This window comes from Mobula hypostoma, chromosome 4, assembly GCF_963921235.1.
Source record: "Mobula hypostoma chromosome 4, sMobHyp1.1, whole genome shotgun sequence".
Taxonomy (NCBI): domain Eukaryota; kingdom Metazoa; phylum Chordata; class Chondrichthyes; order Myliobatiformes; family Myliobatidae; genus Mobula; species Mobula hypostoma.
Genome location: NC_086100.1, coordinates 28,649,779 through 28,676,257, shown reverse-complemented (window position 1 = coordinate 28,676,257; position 26,479 = coordinate 28,649,779). Strand labels below are relative to the sequence as shown.

At 44.4% G+C, this 26,479-nt stretch overlaps 1 protein-coding gene across 1 annotated transcript in view; it reads right to left on the bottom strand.

Moving 5' to 3' along the window:
- The window catches only part of LOC134345080 (collagen alpha-5(IV) chain-like), a 217,380-nt gene that overhangs the window by 150,595 nt on the left and 40,306 nt on the right, over positions 1–26,479 (bottom strand). The window lies entirely within an intron of this gene.

The window sequence follows — 26,479 nt, the reverse complement described above, 5'->3', positions numbered from 1 at the left end:
GGCAACGTGTTGTGTCCTTGAGCAAGGCACTTAATCACACATGGCTCTGCGACGACACTGGTGCCAAGCTGTATGGGTCCTAATGCCCTTCCCTTGGACAACATTGGTGTCGTGGAGAGGGGAGACTTGCAGCATGGGCAACTGCTGGTCTTCCATACAACCTTGCCCAGGCCTGCGCCCTGGAGAGTGAAGACTTTCCAGGCGCAGATCCATGGTCTCGCAGGACTAACAGATGCCTTTATAACCCCAAGATTCATTTTCCTGCGGACGTACTCAGCAAATCTATAGAATAGTAACTATAACAGGATCAATAAAAGATCAACCAGAGTGTGGAAGACTACAAATTGTGCAAAAGGTAATATAAATAAATACCAATAAATAATAAGAACATGAAATAACAACATAGAGTCCTTAAAGTGAGATCATTGGTTGTGGGAACATCTCAATCGATTGGCAAATGAGTATATTTATCCCATTTTGTTCAAGACCGTGATGGCTGAGGGGTAGTAACTGTTCTTGAACCCAGTCATGCGAGTCCGGCCACTCTGGTTCCTTCTACCTGATGGCAACCCGAGAAAGGACCCTAGCCTGGCTGGTGAGGATTTCGGAGGATAGATACTGTTTTCCTATGACACTGTTTCATGTAGATGCATTCAGTGGCGGAGAGGTCTTTACCTGTGATGGATTAGGCTGTTTCCTCTACTTTTTGTAGGATTTTCCATTCATGAGCATAAGTGTTTCCATACCAGGCCATGATGTAGGCAGTCAATACACTCTCCACTACATATCTATATGTCATGCTGAATCTCTGCTCACTCCTAATGAAGTCGAGGTGCTGCCGGATCTCTTAAGACTCTGAGGAAGTGAAGGCACTGCCGTGCTTTCTTAGGAGCCTGCAGAGATTCAGCAGGAAGTTTTGGGAAGAGAATTGCAGAATTATTGTTGCAATGAACAGAGTCAGGGCTGCCCAGGAGGTTTTTAGTGCAAGAGAGCACAGAGGTTGGAGGCTTTTAGTGCAAGAGGCCAGAGATAATACTGAGGGCATTATGCAACTTGAGAGGATAGGGTTTAGAAATTCAAAGCACAACACAGTTCAGAGCCAATGTAACACAGCCATGGTGCAAACATGGGCAAGAGTGCAAGGGAGGAATAGGGCTTGTTTTGCTTTTGTTGTTTCATTGCTTGTTGTGCTCTGTGTTGTTTGGCTAAGCATGGTGGCGCTGGAATGCGTGGCAACACTTGTGGGCTGCCCTCAGCATATCCTTAACAAGAGAAAATCTGCAGATGTTGGAAATCCGAGACACACACACACACACACACACACACACACACATAATGCTGGAGGAACTCAGCAGGCCAAGCAGCATCTATGGAAAAAAAGTACAGTCAATGTTACGGGCCAAAACCCTTCTGCAGGACTGATAATCCTACTTTTTTCCACAGGTGCTGCTGGGCCTGCTGAGTTCCTCCCGCACTTTGTGTTTGTTGCTCAGCACGTCTTTAGCAGTGTTGGTTGTTATCACAAATGGCACATTTCACTGCATGTTTCGACGTACATGTGATAAATAAATCTGAATCTCAGGTAGTAACTTTTAAAATGACATTAAGATGATTACAAGATTACGTGGAAAGTGGGATGTTGATCACAACAGCATTAGACTGACAAAAGTCATGGGAGGATGGTCAAGTAGCAGATCAGCTAAGACAAGGGATGTCTTAACAATAGACAATAGGTGCAGGAGTAGGCCATTTGGCCCTTCGAGCCAGCACCGCCATTCACTGTGATCATAGCTGATCATCCACAATCAGTATCCAGTTCCTGCCTTATCCGCATAACCTTTGATTCCGCTATCTTTAAGAGCTCTATCCATCTCTTTTTTGAAAGCATCCAGAGACTTGGCCTCCACAACCTTCTGGGGCAGAGCATTCCATACATCCACCACTCTCTGGGTGAAAAAGCTTTTCCTCAACTCCGTTCGAAATGGCCTACCCCTAATTCTTAAACTGTGGCCTCTGGTTCTGGACTCAGCCATCAGCGGGAACATGCTTCCTGCCTCCAGCGTGTCCAATCCCTTAATAAATTTAGATGTTTCAATAAGATCCCCTCTCAGCCTTCTAAATTCCAGAGTATACAAGCCTAGTTACTCCAATCTTTCGACATATGACAGTCCCGCCATCCCGGGAATTAACCTTGTGAACCTACGCTGCACTCCCTCAATAACAAGAATGTCCTTCCTCAAATTTGGAGACCAAAACTGCACACAGTACTCCAGGTGTGGTCTCACCAGGGCCCTGTACAGCTGCAGAAGGACGTCTTTGCTCCTATACTCAATTCCCCTTGTTATGAAGGCCAGCATGCCATCAGCTTTCTTCACTGCCTGCTGTACTTGCATGCTTGCTTTCAGTGACTGGTGTACAAGAACACCTAGATCTCATTGTGCTTCCCCTTTTCTTAACTTGACTCCATTTAGATAATAATCTGCCTTCCCATTCTTACCACCAAAGTGGATAACCTCACATTTATCCACATTAAACTGCATCTGCCATGCATCTGCCCACTCACCCAGCCTGTCCAAGTCACCCTGCATTCTCATAACATCCTCCTCACATTTCACACTGCCACCCAGCTTTGTGTCAGCGGCAAATTTGCTAATGTTACTTTTAATTCCCTCATCTAAGTCATTAATATATATTGTAAACAGCTGCGGTCCCAGCACTGAACCCTGCGGTACCCCACTGGTCACCGCCTGCCATTCCGAAAGGGACCCGTTAATCGCTACTCTTTGTTTTCTGTCAGCCAGCCAATTTTCAATCCATGTCAGTATCTGCCCCCAATACCATGTGCCCTAATTTTGCCCACTAATCTCCTATGTGGGACTTTATCAAAGGCTTTCTGAAAATCCAGGTACATTACATCCACTGGCTCTCCCTTGTCCATTTTCATAGTTACATCCTCAAAAAATCCCAGAAGACTAGTCAAGCACGATTTCCCCTTCGTAAATCCATGCTGACTCGGACCAATCCTGTTACTGCTATCCAGATGTGTCGTAATTTCCACTTTTATAATTGACTCCAGCATCTTTCCCACCACCGATATCAGGCTAACAGGTCTATAATTCCCTGTTTTCTCTCTTCCTCCCTTCTTGAAGAGAGGGACAACATTGGCCACCCTCCAATCCACAGGAACTGATCCTGAATCTATAGAACATTGGAAAATGATTACCAATGCGTCCACGATTTCTAAAGCCACCTCCTTAAGTACCCTGGGATGCAGACCATCAGGTCCCGGGGACTTATCAGCCTTCAGACCCAACAGCCTATCCAACAACATTTCCTGCCTGATATAAATTTCCTTCAATTCATCCATTACCCTTGGTCCTTTGGCCACTATTACGTCTGGGAGATTGTTTGTGTCTTCCCTAGTGAAGACAGATCCAAAGTACCTGTTCAACTCATCTGCCATTTCCTTGTTCCCCATAATAAATTCACTCAGTTCTGTCTTCAAGGGCCCAATTTTGGTCTTAACTATTTTTTTCCTTTTCACATACCTAAAGAAGCTTTTACTATCCTCCTTTATATTCTTGGCTAGCTTACCTTCGTACCTCATTTTTTCTCCGCGTATTGCCTTTTTAGTTACCTTCTGTTGTTCTTTAAAAGTTTCCTAATCCTCCGGCTTCCCACTCGTCTTTGCTATGCTATACATCTTCTCTTTTATTTTTATACTGTCCATTACTTCCCTTGAGGTAAGGATTGCCTCAGAGATGGAAATGGGTGTTCTGGATAATGTTACGGACTTGTCATTGGATACTTACTGCAGAATCAATGCATTGCACCAAAAATTATAGATAGTTTGCTTCAGCCAGGGAGAGGGACGTAGTCAATGTCTGGCGAACAGAATTTGCAGTGTGTGCTGATGATGTTTTAGGCTTCCCAAGATTTGTTTTAAGGTGCTACTATCTCATTCCAGGTCAGAGTATGAGCAAGCTATCTGACCTTGTGGAGATATTGTTTAGAGCCAAAGGTGTACTAGGCATCATGTACTCAAGGTACAAATGGAAAGTGGAAGCTGAGGTCAATTATCAGCAATGCTCTTGTTAAATTCCAGAGCAGAAACAAAGGGTCCCTGTTTCTATTTCCCTTGTTTTATGTGGTGTATTCAGATGATGTTTCTGAGATGCCCCTGTGTAAATAAGAAGTAGGAAGGGCGACATAGGGGGCACCCTTGGACAGTTTCATAGGTAATAGTTGAGGAGCAAGAAGAGAAGTCACTGTAGGTGACGCCCTGATAATAACTAGGACCGGTGGGTACCAGTGGAACCTCGTTGGAGGAAGATGGCTGGGCCTGATGTCTACAGCAACAGTCTAGTTGAGAGGGACAAGAACAGCTCAATTACCTTTCTCAGGCTCACCCAGAACGTCATTGGTGACTTTGACCAGAGCTGTTTCAAGGCAGTTGAGAAGTCAAAGACCATTTGGAAAAGGGGATAAATTCTAAATATGGAAACACATTTCTGGACAGGAAGAAAGAAGTAAGGCTTGAGAAATGTTTCAAGGACAAAGGGGTTGAGAAATGACAGCAGATTTCAATGTGACCAGAAAAGTACTACTACTACTACGACGTCGACTCAGGCCTAGGGGGCCGGCGTCTGGCATGATGATGGACTCTCCACTTCTCCCTCTCCCTCATCAGTGTGTTCACTTCATCTACAGTAGCCACGCTGCTGTCTTCTAGGAGTGTGTTGACCATAGTCTTGGGAGGGTGGCCAGGGTTCATCCTCCCAATATGTCAGGTCAGGGCCTTGTCTTGCTACTGGTACCACGTAGCCCAGTGCTACCTGTCTCAGGTCTGGTTGTCGGCAACTCAACCGGCACACCCCCGGTACACTTTGGTTAACCAGGGAGGAGGGTGTGTAGGCACCCAGCAGGACTAAAAACAAAACCTGTCAAAGGGCGGATGAACTCTTGGTGAGTCAATGGCCACCTACTGTCTGTGTGAGGAGTGGCGCGCCACACAGTCTTTCGTTTCGTGCCTTGTAAGGCATTATGATGACCAGAAAAGGGAGACCCACTAACAAGATCATTTAAAGTGTGATCAGTATTGAAGTATAAATATCTTTCTCAAGATATCTGCCATCTTTCACCCGGGGTCAAAATATCTTATACTAGGTGTAGATTTATGGTGAGAAGGCTTAAATTCAAAGGAAATATGCCAGTATTTTTCTTCACATAAAGAGCGGTGGATGCCTGGAATGCACTGCCAGAGATGGTAGGCACAAATACGATAGCAGCATTTAAGAGTCTCTTAGATAGATATGTGACTGTGCAGAGAATCGAGGGATTGTAGGCAAAAGGGATTAGTTTAGTTAGCCCATAGAAAATGCTGGAGGATCTCAGTAGGTCATGCAGCATCCTTGGAAAAGGATAAACAGTCAACGTTTGGGGCTGAGAGCCTTCATCGGGTACTGAAGAAGAATCTTGCTTGGTCTGAATTATTAGCTGTTTATTCCTTTCTATAGATGCTGCCTGACCTGCCGAGTTCCTCCAAAGTTTTGTGTGCGTTGCTTTGGTTTTCCAGCATTTCCAGACCTTCTTCGTGTTTGTTTTAGTTTAATTAGGCATTTAGTTGTGGGTTTAATTAGCCTGGCACAATACCATGGGCCAAAGGGCCTGTATCTGTACTCTAATGCTCCACCTTTACATTCAAAATATCGTGGGCAGGTGTCTGGACAAACCTTAGTTAAGTACGAGGGGATGATGGAGGGGAACGTGGAGGAGGTGCTCACGCACGATGAAGGATAGGAGGTTCAAGGGGATGTTTGGCCACCTTCCACCATCTCCTCTGGCAATGCACCTACCACTCTATGTAAAAGGAAAACTTGTAAATCACCTTCAAAGTTAAAAAGGATCTAGTGCTTTCCTGCCGTATGATGAATAAACTCTTCTCGGGCTTCCAGCGGTACAAGTATTGATTTTAACAGACATTTCGATGACAAACTCTGTCATCTTCATCAGAGACTAAGCATGTATAGTTTGGTGGTATTTCTACCCCTGTTCTCTATCCCTCCTGATCGGTTAGTCCTCATTCAATCAGGCTTCCGCTGTCCCTCCTTGTTTACAATTGAAATCCAGTTCTTACTTAGGCCGAGACCTTCGTCTTTGCTAAAATTCTTTTCCTCCAGTTTTATTTCAATGGCTTCCTTCACCAGGTGGTTCCCAAACCCATTGGTGCGATGCAGTAGTTCTGTGCTGTCGAAGTCAGTCCAATGGCCATTGTGAATGCAATGTTCTGCTACTGCTAATTTCTCTGGGTAACCCAAACGGATGCACCATTGGCTTTTGGGACGGGCTGGAGAAGGAAACCATTGAATTAAAACTAGAGAAAAAAGAATTTTAACAAGATGAAGGTTTCACTCTAAGTAAGAACTGGAATTCGATTGTAAACAAGGTGGGAGAGCAGAAGTCTGATTGGATGAGGACTAACCAATCAGGATGGACAGACAAGGGGGGTATAAATACCATCGGACTAGACGTGCCTAGGCATCATCCCTGATGAGGATAGTAGAGTTTGTCATCAAACTTCGGTTAAAACCGATACCTGTACGCGGCTGGGAGCCCCAGAAGGGTTCATTCATCCTTTCAAGTCATTGGTGCCTGGAGCCGAATGATATTTGAATAAGCCTGGGGAGGGCTCACATAAACATACACTCAAATCACCCAGGAGACTGAGTTGCAGGGCCTGAAAGTATTCCTTCTATTCTCACAGTACTTAGGCCAGGGCTCTGAGTGATGAAATCATATGGTATATCATATCGCATCGGGCCAGTGCGAACCCCGCACAAAGCAAGTGAACTGCCTGTGGTCTGTTCCTGAGCAGACAAGTGCGGAATAATCAGTTCAGAGTGGAAACGGACTGCTTTTGTTGAAGAGAAAGGATGTCTTGTTCAGTGTAGTGAAACCTAATTTATAGCCTTGTAGAAAGTTTCTGGTCAGGCAAATTCAGGCTTGTATCTTGTTATTGCTGTGACTATGTCAAAGACAAGGAAATGCTTCTACCGGCCATTCACAAGGATGCATCAGTGCTGATGGAAGCCAGAGAGCTCAACTCTTCCAACACCCATATCATCGCTAAATCTTAGACTGATCGGGATGTACCCTTTGAAATAAATTGAGAATCTCCTGATTAATGAAAATGACATTAGGTAAAGGAAACCATCCTCTCTTCTCATTACCGATATCAGGGAGAAGGTACAGGAGCCTGGAGACCCAAAACTTGACATTTTACAAGCAGTTTCTTTCCCTCGCCTTTCTGAACAATCCATGCTATTCCTCTTTTGTACTATTGATTTGTATGTTACTTATTATTTTCAAATTTTATTGTAATTTATAGTATTTTTTAATGTCTTGCACTATACTGTTGCTACATAACAGCATAAAACCATAAGACATAGGAGCAGAATTAGACCATTTGGCCCATCGAGTCTGCTCCGCTACGGCTGATCCAATTTTCCTCTCAGCCCCAATCTCTGGCCTTCTCTCCGTATCCCTTCATGTCCTGAATCTACCAACCTCTGCCTTAAATATACATGAAGTCTTGGCCTTCACAGCTGCCTGTATCAACGAATTCCACAGATTCAACACTTCATGGCATTTGTCGGTGATAATCAACCTGATTTTAAATCTGAAGACAATGCTGAAGGCAAACAGATCATTTTGTTTTGGAGGCAATAAAAGTACAAGAAACAATCAATAATTCTGGAGTAACTAAAGGGTGCAAAAGGGGACCGTGAATGTCTTGGACAAGGTATAGCCTAAACAAATATCTGACACCAGCAACAATAAACACACTCCACATTTGCAGTGCAGTTTATACAAAGGAAGAATGAGACAAAATATAGAAAATATTAATAAACTTAATCAGCAAATTGACTCCATTTTGGTATGAAAAATAAGGAGCCACAGTCTTCGGAATTTCAATATCTTAGCAGACAAATAGGAATCTTTGGAAACAAATCCACAAGTTAACAAAAGTATTTATTGAAGACTTTGGGATTCATTGCTATTGGAATAGGATTAAAAGAAAGATGTATAGAAACTTCACAGGCCACATTATAATTACTGTGAACTTTCCTAGTTTCTATAGGGCGGTTTCAAAATTCATTGAGGTTCATGTTAACTAAAAATAGATTTCACCACTGCTTATAATTGTACATGATACCATTAGAATTATACATAATTGCAAAAAAAAATCAAATGTTTGAGAAAAACATCTACAAACTTGCAAAAGTCAGACACGATTTATCAGTGAATTGAAACAGAGGTCATAAAATCTTTTTCAAAGGCAGCTAGTTGCTTACAAAAGAGGAATAGTAAATAATATAAACGTGCAGGAGATACATGGGCTTAGACTCATGACTCATGCAGGGAAAAGTACCAGTTCAGCCTCCCTACGCAAACTGGCCTTTTCTGTTACAGCATCAGCTCATAATCCCAGAGCCCAGTGCCTCATCACGTCATCACTGAATACTTGCTGTCTGTTGCTTGTATTGAATTAGCACAGCAATGCTGCTGTCTCCACTTATACTTACATTGCCCCACGGCCCATCCAGATTTAAACCTGATTTTGCAGTCATGTGCTGATTGTTCTATATATATGTGCTAAAGCTGCTTTACAAAAAGTTCTCACCAAAGACTCTGAGTCTCATGTCCACTGCTTAACTCCGCCGCATGGCGTGGTACGAACTGCAAAATGGGACGGCAACATAGAAAACCTACAGCACAATACAGGCCCATCAGCCCACAAAGTTGTGCCGAACATGCCCCTACCTTAGAAATTACTAGGCTTTGGCCGGCTGGTGACGCAACGACATCGGCGCCGGACCTGGGAGCGGACGTTCCCGGGTTCGAAACTAGTCGGGTCAGCCCCCGAGTACACTTTCCATCCGTGCCGGGTTGAGTGTCGAGATTGCAACTCGACCTCGCAAAATAAAGGGAAAATACTGTGAAAATGTCTGTGTGAGGAATGGCCACACAGTCTCTCTCTCGCTCGCTCCGCGCCTTGTAAAAAGCCATGAAAAAGACATCATCACGGACGCACACGCAGACGCACGACAAAAAAAAATTACTAGCTTACCCATAGCCCTCTATTTTTCTAAGCTCCATGTACCTATCCAAAAGTCTCTTAAAAGACCCTATTGTATCCGCCTCCACCACCGTTGCCGGCAGCCCATTCCACGCACTCACCACTCTGAGTAAAAAACTTACCCCTGACATCTCCTCTGTACCTACTCCCCAGCACCTTAAATGTGTGTCCTCTTGTGGCAACCACTTCAGCCCTGGGAAAAAGCCTCTGACTATCCACATGATTAATGCCTCTCATCATCTTATACACCTCTATCAGGTCACCTCTCATCCTCCGTCGCTCCAAGGAGAAAGGGACGAGTTCACTCAATCTGTTTTCATAAGGCATGCTCCCCAATCCAGGCAACATCCTTGTAAATCTCCTCTGCACCCTTTCTATGGCTTCCACATCCTTCCTATAGTGAGGTGACCAGAAATGAGCACAGTACTCCAAGTGGGGTCTGACCAGGGTCCTATATAGCTGCAACATTACTTCTCGGCTCCTAAATTCAATTCCATGATTGATGAAGGCCAATGCACCATATGCCTTCTTGACCGCGGAGCCAACCTGCACAGCTGCTTTGAGCGTCCAATGGACTCAGACCCCAAGATCCCTCTGATCCTCCACATTGCCAAGAGTCTTATCATTAATACTATATTCTGCCATCATATTTGACCTACCAAAATGAACCACTTCACACTTATCTGGGTTGAACTCCATCTGCCACTTCTCAGCCCAGTTTTGCATCCTATCAATGTCCCGCTGTAAACTCTGACAGCCCTCCGACTATCCACAGCAGTCCCAACCTTTGTGTCATCAGCAAATTTACTAACCCATCCCTCCACTTCCTCATCCAGATCATTTATAAAAATCACAAAGAGTAAGGGTCCCAGAACAGATCCCTGAGGCACTCTACTGGTGACCAACCTCCATGCAGAATATGACCCGTCTACAACCACTCTTAGCCTTCTGTGGGCAAGCCAGTTCTGGATCCACAAAACAATGTCCCCTTGGATCCCATGCCTCCTTACTTTCTCAATAAGCCTGGCATGGGATACCTTATCAAATGCCTTGCGGAAATCCGTATACACTACATCTACTGCTCTTCCTTCATCAATGTCGCATCCTCAAAAAACTCAATCAGAATCGTAAGGCACAACCTGCCCTTGACAAAGCCATGATAACTATTCCTAATCATATTTTTCCCCTCCAAATATTCATAAATCCTGCCTCTCAGGATCTTCTCCATCAACTTACCAACCACTGAGGTAAGACTCACTGGTCTATAATTTCCTGGGCTTTCTCTACTCCCTTTCTTGAATAAAGGAACAACATCTGCAACTCTCCAATCTTCCGGAACCTCTCCCATCCCCATTGATGATGCAAAGATCATTGCCAGAGGCTCAGCAATCTCCTCCCTCGCCTCCCACAGTAGCCAGAGATACATCTCATCCGGTCCCGGCGACTTATCCAACTTGATGCTTTCCAAAAGCTCCAGCACATCCTCTTTCTTAATGTCCATATGCTCAAGCTTTTCAGTCTGATACATGATACTCTATAGGTCACTCACAGCCTCAACTGTTTGCCACTCTTTGAGTATATTTGGATGCAAGATAAATAGTTACGTTCAAAAAGATAACCCACAGCTACCAAAGCATCCCTACAGTTTCCCACGTTTTATCACTCTGTCTAATATAACATGAAAGTAAACATAACCAGCAATTGAACCAAAGTGACATCAGGAAGATTTTTTTAAAAACATAGCAACTAGTTAAGCGGAGCATTTGATGACCAGGAATTGAATAGATTTAAGCCCCACCACACAGGACATGCTCTCTTCTCGCTGCTGCCATCAGGAAGAAAGTACAGGAGCCTCAGGACTCACACCACCAGGCTCAGGAACAATTATTATCTCTCAACCATCAGGCTCTTGAACCAAAGAGGATAACTTCACTCAACTTCATTAAACAGTTCCCACAACCAATGGACTCACTTTCAAGGACTCTTCATCTCATGTTCTCTATAATTATTGCTTATTTATTTATTATTATTATTTCTTTCTCTTGCACTCTGACTGAATGCCCAAATTGGTGCGGTCTTTCATTAATTCTGTTATGGTTATTATTCTATAGATTTATTGAGCATGCCCACAAGAAAATGAATCTCAGGGTTATATATGGTGACATATATGTACTTTGATAATAAATTTACTTTGAAATTTCAATCTACAATCATACTGCCAGTGCTCCATTTATTAAGTGACACATAAGTGCAGAATCTTATAAAACAGGAAGCTGATTGGCTCTTGCATTTATAACAAAGTAACTGGAGAATCAGCTTTCCTGGGGACCATCTCAGCTCATCACTTCATTCCATCCAGTTCACCTCCTTGGTGTACTGCTTCAGGAAAGCTAAGGGTCAAGGATGCTTGTCATCTTGGCCAATCCCTTTTCTCACTTTTATCTTCTGGAAGAAAATCATGAGATTGAAAGCCTAGATGTCCAGATTCAAAGACATCTTCCTCCCCTTTGCTATCAGCCTTCTGAGCTAATCAGCTCTTTCACACCCCCTTCCCAGTGGTGCTGCCATATTCCTATTCCCATACTAACACAGTACAGGCCCTTCGGCCTACAACATCATGCCAATCTTTTAACCTACTCTAAGATCAATCTAACCATTCTATGTAGCCTCCATTTTTCTAACATCCATGTGCCTATCTAAGAGTCTGTCAAAGTCCCTTAAGTATCTGCCTCAACCACCACCCTAGCATAGACGATAACCTATCCCTCAACGTCAGCAAGATGAAGGAATTGGTTGTTGACTTCAGAAGGAGTAGCGGACCACACGACCCCATTTACATCGGTGGTGCGCGAGTGGAACAGGTCAAAAGCTTTAAGTTCCTCGGGGTCAATATCACAAATGGCCTGACTTGGTCCAACCAAGCAGAGTCCACTGCCAAGAAGGCCCACCAGTGCCTTTACTTCCTGAGAAAGCTAAAGAAATTTGGCCTGTCCCCTAAAACCCTCACTAATTTTTATAGATGCACTGTAGAAAGCATTCTTCTAGGGTGCATCACAACCTGGTATGGAAGTTGTCCTGTCCAAGACCGGAAGAAGCTGCAGAAGATCGTGAACGCAGCCCAAACCAATCTTCCGTCCTTGGACTCAGTTTACACCACACGCTGTCGGAGCAGTGCTGCCAGGATAATCAAGGACACGACTCACCCGGCCAACACACTTTTCGTCCCTCTTCCCTCCGGGAGAAGGCTCAGGAGCTTGAAGACTCGTACGGCCAGATTTGGGAACAGCTTCTTTCCAACTGTGATAAAACTGCTGAACGGATCCTGACCCGGATCTGGGCCGTACCCTCCAAATATCCGGACCTGCCTCTCGATTTTTTTGCAGTATCTTACTTTCCCTTTTCTATTTTCTATTTATGATTTATAATTTAAATTTTTACTATTTACTATTGATTTGTATTCCAGGGAGCGTGAAGTGCAGAATCAAATATCGCTGTGATGATTGTACGCTCTAGTATCAATTGTTTGGTAACAATAAAGTAAAGTAAAGCAGTGTAACCCACACACCCACCATCCTCTGTGTAAAAAACGTACCTCAGACATCCCCCCATACATTCTTTTAATCAGAATCGGAATTATGACCTCTCATATTAACCATGTCTGCTCAGGGGAAAAAAACATCTCTGCCTGTCCACTTGATGTATGCCACTTACTCCATCAAGTTACCTCTCATCCTCTTTCACTCCAAAGAGAAATGCCCAAGTTTGCTCAATCTATCCTCATAAGACATACCCTCCACTCTATGCAGAATCCTGGTAAATCTCCTCTGCACCCTCTCTAAAGCTTCCATATCCTTCTTATACTGAGGTGACCACCAGTGTAACTAGTGTTTTATAGAGCTGCAACATTATCATCCCCCACCCCCTTAATTCTACCTTTCTTGGCTATTCCATTGCTGTCACTTTAGCATTTCTTTTTGCACTACTTCAGGCTGCACGATTCTCTTTGCACCATTCTGCACCTTTTGCACTTGTCATTGTGTTTACTGTTGTATTTATTATTACTGCATATGTTGTTTGCTCTGTAAACCTCATAGGGGCAAGGAATATCATTGTACCTGGAGTATATGACACAAACTAATCTGAATTTGACAGTATCTTTGGATTTACAATATTTCTAAAAGTTATGTTTAATTGGCCCTGTCAAGTAACAACTAGAAACATATTATTTGATCAAGAAAGCCTATCAGTGTATCAACAGCAAATGTAATCAACAGAAGAAACTCTATCTTGAAATTTTATAGATTTCTATTATGTAGCACTTTTTAAACAATAAAAGCCATCCCAAAGAGTTCCCCCAAAATGCTATAAAATCATAGTTCACATCAAGCTGTACAAGACCATAAGATATAAGAGCAGAATTCGGCCATTTGGCCTATCAAGTCTTCTCCGCCATTTCATCAAAGCTGATTTATTATCCCTTGCAATCCCATTCCCCTGTGTTCTCTCCATTACCTTTGACACCCTTGCTAATCAAGAACCTCTCAACCTACACGTTAAATATACCCAAAGACTTGGCTTCCACAGAGGTCTGTGGCAGTAAATTCCACATAAGGTTTTAAGATAGGTGGCCACAGGATTGGTCAAAAGGGTAGGCCTAAAGAGTTAAGAGGTCTTGAGGTGTGGAAGTTTAGTGAGGGGAATACAAAGGTCCAGGTAGCTGAATGTTCAAATTTCGGAGTAAGTTCATGTAAATTTATTATGAAAATACCTGTATGATATCATACACTACCCTGAGATTCATTTTCTTGCTGGCATTTGCAGGAAGAAAGAAATATAATAGAATTTTACAAAATAAACTGTTCAAAAGTAGATTAAGACTGACAAGCAACCAATATGCAAAAGATGATAGACTGCTCAAATAACAGTAATACTGAGAACATGGGTTGTATAGTGAATCTGTAGGTCATGGAAACAGTTCAGAGTATTTGTGAATGAAGTTATGCATGCCAGTTGCTGGCTTGATGGTTGTCAAGTAACAATCGCGGTGTGAGACTTAAGACTTCTGTAACTTCTGCCCGATAAGGGGAAGTCACGGATGATGGGGGTTTTTCTGATGGTGTTTGCTGCTTTCTGGTGGCAGTGTTCCATGTAAATTTACTCGATGAAGGGGAGGATTCTCCCATGATGGACTAGGCTGTATCCACCACTTGTTGTAGCGTTTTCCATTCCTGGGCATTAGTATTACAAACCAGGCCATGATGCAACCAGTCAGGATACTCTCAACTGAGCACCAACAGAAGTTGAGTTAATTTGTCCCGTCTGGTTCAAGAGCCTGATAGTTGAGAGGTGATAACTGTTCCTGAACATGGTGGTGTGAGCCCTGAGGCTCCTGTACCTTCTTCCTGATGACAGCAGCGAGGAGAGTGCATGATCTGGGTGACTGGGGGTCCCTGATGATGGATGCTGCCTTTCCGTGACGGCACTCCATGTAGATGTGCTGAATGGTGGTGAGGGCTTTACATGTGATGGACTGGGCTGTATCCATTACTTTTTTGTAGGATTTTCCATTCAAGGACATTGGTGTTGCCATACCAGGCTGAAATGCAATCAGTCAATATATTCTCCACCACACATCTACAGAAGTGTGTTAAAGTTCTAAATGGCATGCCTTGCAAACTTCTAAGGAAGTTAAGATGCTGCCGTGCTTTCTTCATTATTGCACTTATACACTGACCCCGGGACAGATCCTCTGAAATCATAAAACCAAGGAATTTAAAGTTGCTGACCCTCTGCACCTCTGATCCTCCAATGAGGACTGGGTCATGGACCTCTGGTTTCCTCCTCCTGAAGTCAATAATCAGCTCCTTGGTCTTGCTGACATTGAGTAAGAGATTGTTGTTGTGGCTCCACTCAGCCTGATTTTCAATCTCCCTCTTATATATTGATTCATCACCATCTTTCACCACCTTTGATTCAGCCAATGACAGTGGTACCTTCAGCAAACTTAAATATGGCATTGGAGCGGTGCTTAACCTCACAGTTAAAAGTATAAAGTGAGTAGAGCAGGGCGCTCAGCGCAAAGCCTTGTGGTGCACCGGTGCTGATGGAGATTGTGGAGGAGATATTGTTGCGAATTCGAACTGACTGGTGTTTGCAAGTGAGGAAATCGAGGATCAACTTGCATAAGGAGGTATTGAGGCCAAGGTCTTGAAGCTTATTGATTAGTTTTGATGGGATGACAGTATTGAATGCCAAACTGCAGTCGATGGAACACATCCAGATGTGAGCATCTTCACTGTCCAGATGTTCCAGGGTTGAGTGAAGAGACAATGAAATGACATCTGCTGTGGACTTGTGACCGTAGGCAAACCAGAGCAGATCCAAGTTGCTTCTCAGGCAGGAGATGACATGTTTCATCACCAACCTCTTAAAACAGTGGATGTAAGTGCTACTGGATGATAGTCATTGAGGAAGGTTACCATGTTCTTCCTGGGCAGCAGTGTAACTAAAGCCTTCTTGAAGCAGTTGAGTTCCTCAGAATGCCAAAACGAGAGGATAAAAATATTAGGGAACACTCCAGCCAGATGATTAGCGCAGGTCTTCAGTATACGGTCAGCTACCCCATCTGGGCCAGATGCTTCCCGTGGGTTCATCCTCCAGAAAGATGCTCTCATGTCAGCCACAGAGACTGAAATCACAAGAACATCAGGGGCTGTGGGAGTTCATGAAGGTAGCCCATGTTTTGATGGTCAAAGCAAGCACAGAAGGTATTGAGCTCATCTGGGAGTGAAGCCTTGTTGCCACCTAATGAATGTTACTGATTTGTGATAGCATTCAAGGCCTGCCACAGCTGTCGAGCATCATTCAGCGAGTTAAGTTTGGTGCAGAATTCCTACTTTGAATGATAGTACCTGGGCCTCTTGTATTTTACTTGGTTGCCAGACCCGAATGGCATTGATCTATCCCACAGCAGATTGTGGATCTCATGGTTCATCCAGGGTTTCTGGTTGGGGAAGACTGAATGATTTTGTGGGGACACACTCATCCATGACTGATTTTATAAAGTCCATGACAACTGTGGTGTATTCATTCAGATCCTCTGGTAAGACCATGAACACGGCCCAGTGTACCAGCTGGAACAATCCCACTCCTCTGCCACCCATGACCACCTCTTTGTTGTCCTCATCTCTGGGGCCTTGCTCTTTAGCTTCAGGCTGTATGCAGGTCAGAGGAGAGCAGCCAAATGATCAGATTTCCCAAAATGTGTTCCAAGTATGGAACGGTAGGCATTCCTAATCAGAGTATAGCAGTGGCCGAGTGTGTTGGGACCTCTGGAGCTGCAGGTTAAATGTTGATGATAATTTGTCAGCGATTTCTTCAAACAATCCTGATTGAAGTTCCCAGCAATTATTTGAAAGGCGTTGGAGTAGGCTCTATCTTGCTTGCTGATGGCAGCATTCAACATCTCAAGTGCCTGATTAATGTCGGTATACAAACTGTGGTCAAAATCACAGAGAAGTCTCTCAGTAAGTTGAACGTTCGGCACGTAATTAGATTACCAGGTTGGGGAAACAAAAATGCAACAAGACTGCTGCATCTGAGCACCACAAAGATTTTACCATGAAAAACAGACCCCCATTTTTAGCCTTCTCCAATTCAACAATCCAGTCCATCCAGTGTATAGAGAAGCCCGCTGGTCTTGCCAGTGTATCTGGCATATCCACAATGGGTCATGTCTCTGTGAAACACAGAATACAGCAATTCCTCATTTCTCTTCTATACACTAACCTTGGTCTTAGGTCGTTAGTTTTGTTCTCCAGTGACTGTACACTTGACTTCCGCTATAGCACTGTACCTTTGTCCACTTAAGGGGGCCATAAGTGTATACTTCAGAGTTAAGTCCACTGAATCTTTCTGAAGATAGTGAAATCGCCAACTCCTTAAGATGGTTCAAAAGTACATGACTTAAAAGGAAATTAAGGCTGCAGGTTGCAGTGAGAGTAGTTCAGAAGAAGTATACTGTATTTAGAAATTTGATAGTTTATAAGTTACAGTAGTTGGTGTCTGTTTAAAAATTTTCAAGTCAATTCCAGAACATTCTGAAGTGCAGTTCACTAACTACATACAGAGAATACAGAGAATTAAGGAGAAATTGATTAACAGAGAAAATGTTTAGAACATGGAACACCCAGCAACAATGTTCTGAGTAACATGCATAAGTGCTGGAGGAACTCAGCAGGGCAGACAGCATTGATAGAGAGGAATAAAGAGTCGAGATTTCAGACTGAGACCCTTCATCCGGACTGAAATGGAAGGGGAAAGAAGCCAGAAAAGGTCGGGGAGGTGAAGCCAGGTGAAGAGAAAAGTAGGTGGGGGGGGGGGGGTTAATGAAGTGAGAAGTTAGAAGAGGATAGATGAAGAATAGAAATCTAATAGGAAAGGAGAATGGACCATGGGAGAAAGTAAAAGAGGTGGGGCACTAGTGGAAGGTGATAGGCAGGTGGGAACAGAAGGGATAAGAGGGGAGTCAAAATGGGGAATGGAAAAAGAGAAAAGGTGGACAGGGGAAATTGCCACAAGTTAGAGAAATCAATATTCACGCTGCTAGGTTAAAGGCTACCTAGATAGAATCTAAGAGTGGACTCATCATAACAGTAGGGGAGGCCATGGACCAACATGCTGGAATGTGAATAGGGACTGGAATTAAAATAGCTGGACATCGGCAAATGCTGCCTGTTGTGATAATAATACAATAATAATAAATGTAAGGTCCCACTGTAGTGGTTAGCACAATGTTGTTGCAGTTCGGGACATCAGAGTCCAGGGTTCAATTCCAGCGTCCTCTGTACGTTCTTCCCATGTGGGGGTGGGTCCTCCAGTTTCCTCCCACAGTCCAAAGACGTACCGGTTAGTGGGTTAATCGATTATTGTAAATTGTCTTGTGATTAGGCTAGTTTAAAATCGGTGGATGGCTTGGCAGTATGGCTCAGTGGCCCAAAGGGCCTGCTGTGCACTGTGATACCACACTGTGAGCCGCGTGTGCTACTGTATCAGGTAATATTGTTGTATTTGAGAGGAAGCTTAGATTGACACAAAGGTAAAAGAAATACAGTGTTATAGTGATGGAGCTAGATGAAGGCCAGCAGGAAAACATAAATAATTACCATTGACCAGCAGCCATTCCAGTCATTGGAGAGGAGGGGACTTCAATCAGGTCCACTGCCTGAGGATAAAAGGTAGCAGCACGTCAAAGCAGAGAGAAAGAGCTTTGACCAGTGACCAGTCAGCCTTTGATATTGATTAGTAAGAGCAAATTAAAGGAAGGCAGGGGCAAGTCCTGCGGACATCGTCTGAATGGACATAGTCAGAGAGGTGACTTAAGGCTTTATCTGTTCGAGGTTTCAGCGAAGAGAGCTTCACTCAGAGAAAGAAAAGCTCAAGTTTTTTTCCTTCTCTTCTCAGTCAGGACAGTAAGATAGTGAAATGCTCCTCTTGCAGGATGTGGGAAGGCAGGGAGACCTCTGGTGTCCCTGACCACTACAACTGTGAGAAGTGCATCCAGCTGCAGCTTCTAACAGGCTGTGTTAAGGAGCTGGAGCTGGAACTGGATAAACTCCGGATCATTTGGGAAGCTGAAGGGGTGATGGACAGGACATATAGAGAGGTAGTTACACCCAAGGTGCAGGACACAGGAAACTGGGTGACAGTCAAGAAGGGAAAGGGGTTTAGGGAGCCAGTGTAAGGTACCCCTGTGGCCATCCCCCTCAACAACAGGTGTATCACTTTGGATAGTCATAGTCATAGTCATACTTTATTAATCCTGGGGGAAATTGGTTTTCGTTACAGTTGCTCCATAAATAATAACTAGTAACAGAACCATAAATAGTTAAATAGTAATATGTAAATTATTGCCAGTAAATTATGAAATAAGTCCAGGACCAGCCTATTGGCTCAGGATGTCTGACCCTCCAAGGGAGGAGTTGTAAAGTTTGATGGCCACAGGCAGGAATGACTTCCTATGACGCTCTGTGCTGCATCTCGGAGGAATGAGTCACCGGCTGAATGTACTCCTGTGCCCACCCAGTACATTATGTAATGGATGGGAGACATTGACCAAGATGGCATGCAACTTAGACAGCATCCTCTTTTCAGACACCACCGTCAGAGAGTCCAGTTCCATCCCCACAACATCACTGGCCTTACGAATGAGCTTGTTGATTCTGTTGGTGTCTGCCACCCTCAGCCTGCTGCCCCAGCACACAACAGCAAACATGATAGCACTGGCCACCACAGACCCGTAGAACATCCTCAGCATCGTCCTGCAGATGTTAAAGGACCTCAGTCTCCTCAGGAAATAGAGACGGCTCTGACCCTTCTTGTAGACAGCCTCAGTGTTCTTTGACCAGTCTAGTTTACTGTCAATTCGTATCCCCAGGTATTTGTAATCCTCCACCATGTCCACACTGACCCCATGGATGGAAACAGGGGTCACCGGTGCCTTAGCTCTCCTCAGGTCTACCACCAGCTCTAGTCTTTTTCACATTAAGCTGCAGATAATTCTGCTCACACCATGTGACAAAGTTTCCTACCGTAGCCCTGTACTCAACCTCAACTCCCTTGCTGATGCATCCAACTATGGCAGAGTCATCCAAAAACTTCTGAAGATGACAAGACTCTGTGCAGTAGTTGAAGTCTGAGGTGTAAATGGTGAAGAGAAAGGGAGACAAGACAGTCCCCTGTGGAGCCCCAGTGCTGCTGATCACTCTGTCAGACACACAGTGTTGCAAGCACACGTACTGTGGTCTGCCATTCAGGTAATCAAGAATCCATGATACCAGGGAAGCATCCACCTACATCGCTGTCAGCTTCTCCCCAGCAGAGCAGGGCGGATGGTGTTGAACGCAGTGGAGAAGTCAAAAAACATGACCCTCACAGTGCTCGCTGGCTTGTCCAGGTGGGCATAGACACGGTTCAGCAGGAAGACGATGGCATTGTGGATACTGTCAGGAGTGGGGGTGGGGGTGGGGATATATCACTTTGAACACTGACAGGGGTGATGACCCAACAGAGGACAGTCACAGTGGTCGGGTCTCTGGCACTGAGTCTGCCTCTGTGACTCAGGAGGGAAGTGGGAAGAAGAGGCAGGTTGTGGTGATAGTGGACTCGTTAGCAGGGGAACAGACAGGCAGTTCTGTGGGCAAGAACGAAATTCCTAGTTGGTATGTTGCCTCCTGGGTGCCAGGGTCCAGGATATCTTGGATCGAGTCCTCCACATTCTTAAGTGGGAGATTGAACAGCCAGAAGTCCTGGTCCACGTAGATACCAATGACAAGGGTAGGATCAGTGACTGAGTTCTGCATAGGGAGTTCAGTTCTAAGTTAAAGAGCAGGACCTCCAGTGTTGTGATTTCAGGATTTCAGGATTAACGCCACGTGCAAGTGAGGGCAGAACAAGGAAGATTATACAGTTTAATACATGGCTAAGGAGTTGATGTAGGAAGGCGGGCATAAGATTTTTGTATCATTGGGCTCTCTTCCGGGGAAAGGAAGGTGGGGTCTGTACAGAAGGGACAATTTGCACCTGAACTAGAGGAGGACTAAATGGGAAGGTTTGCTAAAGATGCACAGTGGGGTTTATACTAGAGTTGCAGGGGGATGGGACCCAGAGGGCCAGAACTGTTAGTGGAGAGGTTGTGGAGACAGATGTTGGTAAGACTTCAGACAAAGTTATGAATCAAAAAGTTGAGCATGGTGCATCTAGTATTCTGAACTGCATATATTTCAATGCCAGAAGTATTGGAGGAAAGGCGATAATAGTGCTGAAGGTGAGGTAGCTGGTTTACAAACGGGCAATGTGTGGTGAGGAGAGGCTACTGATAGGGCAAAATATCAGTCAACGGGATGAATTGCAAAATAAAAGGCGGACACAATTGAAAAGGGTGAACCCAGGACTGAAGGTGTTGTATCTGAATGCGCGCAGTATAGGAAATAAAGTAGATGAACCTGCAGCACAGCTGCAGATTGGCAGGTATGATATTGTAGGCATCACTGAATCATGGCTGAAAGATTATGGCTGGGAGCTCAATGTCCGAGGATGCACATCATATCAAAAGGACAGGCAGGAAGGCAGAGGAAGCAGCATTGCTATGTTGGTAAAAAGTGAAATCAAATCATTAGAAAGAGGTTCTAATGAACTGACTAAGAATTTTGCATCGGTCTAGCAGTATGGTGAAAGTTCCAGGTATCAGGGGGCATGAAGTGTGTGAAGTCACCACTACTAGAGAGAAGGTTCATGGGAAGCTGAAAGGTCTGAAGGCAGATAAGTCACCTGGACCAAATGGTGTACATCTCAGGGTGCTGAAAGAGATGGCTGAAGCGATCATGGAGGCATTAGTAATGATCTTTCAAGAATCATTAGATTCTGGCATGGGTCCGGAAGACTGGAAAGTTGCAAATGTCACTCCACTCTTCAAGAAGGGAGGGAGGGGAAGAGAGGAAATTATAGGCCAGCTAGTCTGACATCAGTGGTTGGGAAGATGTTGGAGTCGATTATTAGGGAGGAGATCTCAGGATACTTGGAAGCACATGATAAAATAGGCCCTAGTCACGGTCTTATTGAATGGCGGAGCAGGCTCGATGGGCCAGATGGCCCATTGCTCCACCTATTCTTTATGTTCTTATAGTCAGCATGCTTTCCTCAAGGTAAAATCTTGCCTGACAAATCTGTTGGAATTCCTTGAGGAAATAAATAGCAGGATAGACAAAGGAGAATCAGTTGATGTTGTGTACTTGGATTTTCAGAAGGCCTTTGACAAGGTGTCACACATGAGGCTGCTTAACAGACCACAAGCCCATGGCAATTACAGGAAAGATTCTAGCATGGATAAAGCAGTGGCTGACTGGCAGGAGGCAAAGAGTGAGGACAAAGGGAGCCTTTTCTGACCGGCTGCTGGTGACTAATGGTGTTACACAGGGGTCTGTGTTGGGAACAATTCTTTTTATGTTATATGTCAATGACTTGGATGACGGAATTGATGGCTTTGTTGCAAACTTTGCAGATGATATGGAGATAGGTGGAGGGGCAGGTAGTTTGAGGAAGTAGAGCGGCTACAGAAGGACTTAGACAGTTCAGGAGAATGGACAAAGAAGTGGCAGATGGAATACAGTTTCAGGAAGTGTATGGGCATGCACTTTGGTAGAAGAAATGAAAAGGTTGACTATTTTCTAAATGGAGAGGAAATACAAAAAACTGAGGTGCAAAGGGACTTGGGAGTCCTTGTGGCAGGATTCCCCAATGGTTAATTTGCAGGTTGAGGCTGCAAATGCAATGTCAGTATTAATTTCAAGACTGAGATATAAAAGCAAGGATGCAACGTGAAATTTTATAAAGCACCAGTGAGACCTCACTTGGAGTATTGTGAGCAGGTTTGAGCCCCTCATCTTAGAAAGGATCTGCTGAAACTGGAGATGGTTCAAAGGAGCTTGATGAAAGTGATTCCAGGATTGAATGGCTTGTTATATGAAGAGCGTTTGATGGCTTTCAGCCTGCATTCACTGGAATTCGGAAGAATGAGGGGTGACCACATTGAAACCCATCGAATGGTGAAAGGCCTTGATAGAGTGGATGTGGAGAGGATGTTTCCTATGTTGGGAGAGTCTAAGACCAGAGGACAAAGCATCAGAATAGAGGGGCGTCCTTTTAGAACAGAGATGAGGAGGAATTTCTTCAGCCAGAGGGTGGTGAATCTGTGGAATTCATTGCCACAGGCAGCTGTGGAGGTCAAGTCTTGATGTATATTTAAGGCAGAGATTGATAGACTCTTGATTGGTCAGGGCATGAAGGGATACGGGGAGAAGGTAGGAAATCAAGGCAGAGAAGAGAACTGGATCAGCCATGATGAAATGGCAGAGCAGACTCAGGCTATGTTGCCCAATTCTGCTCCTATATCTTATACTGCTGTAGGTGTAGAAATTGGGACAAAGTTACGCAGGGAGACTTTGAGGAATTGGCAAGAAATTAAGAAGCAGGACCTCAAAGAGTAGTATCCTCCACATTATTCAAGGTAAAACACACCAGTAAGTTCAGCAATAGCAGAATAGCAGAAATTAATGAATATAGAGAAAATGCACTGGTCTGGATGTGGGGTGAGAGAAGAGTTTCATCTCATCTGGGCTGGAGAATAGTGATGTGACAGGAGAGAATTGAGTCCACGTAATACCAACTAAATAGATAGAACTAGAGAAGAGGTTCTCCTGCCAATTATAAAGAGCTCAGAACAAAATAGGAAATATGAACTACAGGCTGGTAAGGTCCAGATTATCCCCTAAACCACATGCATATTGGTAAAATATTAATAGGATTACAAAGGTAAATACACAGCTCAAATAGAAACATAGAAACATAGAAAATAGGTGCAGGAGTAGGCCATTCGGCCCTTCGAGCCTGCACCGCCATTTATTATGATCATGGCTGATCATCCAACTCAGAACCCTGCACCAGCCTTCCCTCCATACCCCCTGATCCCTGTAGCCACAAGGGCCATATCTAACTCCCTCTTAAATATAGCCAATGAACTGGCCTCAACTGTTTCCTGTAGCAGAGAATTCCACAGATTCACCACTCTCTGTGTGAAGAAGTTTTTCCTAATCTCAGTCCTAAAAGGCTTCCCCTTTATCCTCAAACTGTGACCCCTCGTTCTGGACTTCCCCAACATCGGGAACAATCTTCCTGCATCTAGCCTGTCCAATCCCTTTAGGATTTTATATGTTTCAATAAGATCCCCCCTCAATCTTCTAAATTCCAACGAGTACAAGCCTAGTCGATCCAGTCTTTCTTCATATGAAAGTCCTGCCATCCCAGGAATCAATCTGGTGAACCTTCTTTGTACTCCCTCTATGGCAAGGATGTCTTTCCTCAGATTAGGGAACCAAAACTGCACACAATACTCCAGGTGTGGTCTCACCAAGGCCTTGTACAACTGCAGTAGTACCTCCCTGCTCCTGTACTCGAATCCTCTTGCTATAAATGCCAGCATACCATTCGCCTTTTTCACCGCCTGCTGTACCTGCATGCCCACTTTCAATGACTGGTGTATAATGACACCCAGGTCTCGTTGCACCTCCCCTTTTCCTAATCGGCCACCATTCAGATAATAATCTGTTTTCCTATTTTTGCCACCAAAGTGGATAACTTCACATTTATCCACATTAAGTTGCATCTGCCATGAATTTGCCCACTCACCCAACCTATCCAAATCACCCTGCATCCTCTTAGCATCCTCCTCACAGCTAACACTGCCGCCCAGCTTCGTGTCATCCGCAAACTTGGAGATGCTGCATTTAATTCCCTCATCCGAGTCATTAATATATATTGTAAACAACTGGGGTCCCAGCACTGAGCCTTGCGGTACCCCACCAGTCACTGCCTGCCATTCTGAAAAGGTCCCGTTTATTCCCACTCTTTGCTTCCTGTCTGCCAACCAATTCTCCACCCACACCAATACCTTACCCCCAATACCGTGTGCTTTAAGTTTGCACACTAATCTCCTGTGTGGGACCTTGTCAAAAGCCTTTTGAAAATCCAAGTATACCACATCCACTGGTTCTCCCCTATCCACTCTACTAGTTACATCCTCAAAAAATTCTATGAGATTCATCAGACATGATTTTCCTTTCACAAATCCATGCTGACTTTGTCCGATGATTTCACCGCTTTCCAAATGTGCTGTTATCACATCCTTGATAACTGACTCCAGCAGTTTCCCCACCACCGAAGTTAGGCTAACCGGTCTATAATTCCCCGGTTTCTCTCTCCCTCCTTTTTTAAAACATGGGGTTACATTAGCCAACCTCCAATCCTCAGGAACTAGTCCAGAATCTAACGAGTTTTGAAAAATTATCACTAATGCATCCACTATTTCTTGGGCTACTTCCTTAAGCACTCTGGGATGCAGACCACCTGGCCCTGGGGATTTATCTGCCTTTAATCCCTTCAAATAGTGGTGCTGTAGAACTGGGTTCGGATTCATTGGGCAAGGGCACCAGCACTGGGCCAGCTGTGGTGCAGGGATGGGCTTCCCTGAATGCTGCTGGGACCAGTGTCCTGATAAATGGCATAAACAGGCTTGAAGCTAAACAGGAGGGGGGGAAGTCCCTAACAACAGGATGCCTAATGAATCAAGAGGACAGGAGAGAATGCTGTTTGCAAGCAAAGTATGACAGGCTGGGACAGAAAGTGAGAATTGTACAGTTCAGAGCAAACCCTGAGCCAGCAGAACTGAGAATTCAAAGTTTAATGGTCTTAACTTGAATGCACTTTTGGATTACCTTTGAATTCACATTCCCACCAGTGCCTGTAAGGAGTTTGTATGTTCTCCCTGTGACTGTGTGGGTTTCCTCCGGGTGCTCTGGTTTCCTCTCACATTCAAAGACATACCAGTTGGTAGATTGACTGGTCATTGTAAATCGTCCTGTGATTAGGCTGGGATTAAATTGGGGGATTGTTGGGCAGGATGGCTCAAAGGGCCAGAAGGATCTATTCCGCATCATATGTCAATAAACAAATATATTAACTTGGATGTCCGACAGGTGTGGCGGATGTCTGACAGGTGTGGCAGGTTTTGTATGTCAACACTTCCTGCAAGGTAAACCTAACAGCATAAATGATAGTGATGTTTCACTCCCTAATGAGTTCAACACCTTTTATGCATGCTTTGATAACACTACACCTCTACGAATCCCTGCAACATCTGGTTACCCTGTGACCTCTGTCTTGGAGGCCAATGTCAGAACATCCTTCAGGAGCGAGAACCCTCGCAAGGTATCAGGCCCCAGTATACCTGGTTGTGTACTGAAAATCTTTGCTGATCAACTAGCTGGAGTATTCAAGGATATCTTCAACCTCTCACTGCGGTCTGAGGTTCCCAACTGCAACTATTCTGGTGGCCAAGAAAGGTTGACTGAGCTACCTCAAGAACTGTTCCCCAGTAGTGATCATATCTACTGTGATGCACTGCTATGAGAGAGTGATTATAGCCAGAGTTAATCCTGCCTGAGCAAGGACCTGGATCTGTGGCAATTTGCCTACCACCACAACAGGTCTACTTGGATTCAATCTCACTGGCTCTCCTCTCTGCTTGGAGCACCTAGGCAACAGTCAGGGTGCTGTTTATCGATTACAGCCCAGTGTTCAAAAACCATCTCCTCAGTATTAATCAACAAGCTTCAAATCCTGGGCCTCTGTATCTTCCTCTGCAACCGGATCCTCACAAGACCTCAATCAGTGGTAATAACACCTCCTCACTGACAATGAACACAGGCACACCTCAAGGACGCATGCTTA